Genomic DNA, 1,466 nt, shown 5'->3' on the forward strand with positions numbered 1-1,466 from the left:
CCAAGCTATTTAGGTGACACTATAGAATACTCAAGCTTAATGTTGTACCGGTACAGCAAGCAGCTGAGGCAGCTGGGGCGTGGCAGCAGGGTTTTTTTGGTCTTTTAGCATCTGATCTTATCCCTACAGCTACCTGGTCGACCCCTGAATTTGCTGGAAGGCCTTAGAGCTCAGAGCAAGCTTCTTCCTTTTTTCCCTCTTTCTCTCTCTAGGGTTCTTCTCTCTCTAGGTAAAATTCGCCGTTTTGTGCCGATTTCGCACCGTCCGTGTTGCTCGCTGGTTTGGAGACTCAAGGGCAGTGCCTGGAGCGTGGGGAGAGGGAAGTTTGCTGAGTTTTCTGTGAGGTACTATCTGGAAAGCTAGTTGAAAGCTTTAGAGAGGTAATTAACTTGATTTTCTCTCTAGTTTACGATTTAGCGTCGAATTTTGAGCTGTTTTGGTATTGCTGCTTCTAACTGAATTAGAAGATGTTTACAGCAGTGAAGAAGGGTTATTTTGGCTATTAATTATCCACCTAACCGCAGAGAACAGTTGCCTTAAAGCTTATTAAGGATAATTAGTGAATTATAACACAATTTTGGACTTATATGCGGGTTAATCGCGTATTTGACGCAGTTTCGTATGATTTCCTCGCAGCAGGTTTTTGAGCCTCTTTGAGCTGAACGTGTACTCTTGGGAGCTGGTTTGGAGGGTATTCTAATCAAGGGTAATTAGAAATTTCAGTTTTAAAACTGATTTTACAAGAGTTCGATGATATTAATCTATATTTGAGCGTTTTGATGCTGTTTCGACGTGGTTTGCAGCGAGAGTGCGACCGAGCTTTAGAGCACCTTTAGTGGACTTGTGAGGGCTCTTGGAGACTCATCTTGAGGTATTAACTAGCCAAAGCAGGGATTCAAACTACTACTTTGTACTAAGTGCAAATTATGATGAAATCGGACATTTCGATTGTAGTATTGATGCCACTTTCATGCCTTGTTTTTCAGCAGAGTTGAGACCTTGTGGAGCGGACTTTGGGACTTTCTTTGGACTGATTGGAGTCTTGTATTAGGTGGGTTTGACCTAACCAGAGCAAGTGAAGCTCCTCTATGTTCTATATGTGGTTATAGGATTGGTTTAGCTGTGCGTACTTGTAATTAGTTTGAGTGACTGAGTACTTGGACCTTGCTACTATAATGATTGATGCAATTAAAATAGAACCTCTATAAAGTAGAGAATACTCATGCATACAAGTATTCATGCATAAACATATTCTTGTTTAGTTCAGTGGAACCATCAAGAGATAATTTACATATGCTCTATCAAGTAGAGAATAATGATATTCTTGTGACTTTATTTACTTTAAAGTAGAGAACAACAATATGATCTATGCCTATGTTGATAGGGTCATGATAGTGAAAGGATTCTAATGCCATAAGTGAATTTAGCATTGTTCTTGCATGTTTATTTATCTAGTGGATACTAGT

General features: G+C 39.9%; 1 long non-coding RNA gene across 3 annotated transcripts; it reads left to right on the forward strand.

Annotated features, from left to right (window-relative positions):
• The first annotated feature begins 343 nt into the window (after positions 1 to 343).
• LOC109704491 lies at positions 344 to 1,020 on the forward strand. 3 transcript variants are annotated; one of them, XR_002214404.1, is made up of 4 exons: positions 344 to 380; positions 640 to 706; positions 804 to 871; positions 990 to 1,020. It is a non-coding gene; the product is annotated as an uncharacterized LOC109704491 (long non-coding RNA). The 3 variants fall into 3 exon arrangements; XR_002214403.1 differs by having other exon boundaries at positions 987 to 1,018; XR_002214405.1 differs by having other exon boundaries at positions 347 to 380; positions 637 to 706; positions 987 to 1,018.
• The last annotated feature ends 446 nt before the right edge of the window (positions 1,021 to 1,466 follow it).

The sequence above is a fragment of the Ananas comosus genome, unplaced genomic scaffold (assembly GCF_001540865.1).
Source record: "Ananas comosus cultivar F153 unplaced genomic scaffold, ASM154086v1, whole genome shotgun sequence".
Lineage (NCBI taxonomy): Eukaryota > Viridiplantae > Streptophyta > Magnoliopsida > Poales > Bromeliaceae > Ananas > Ananas comosus.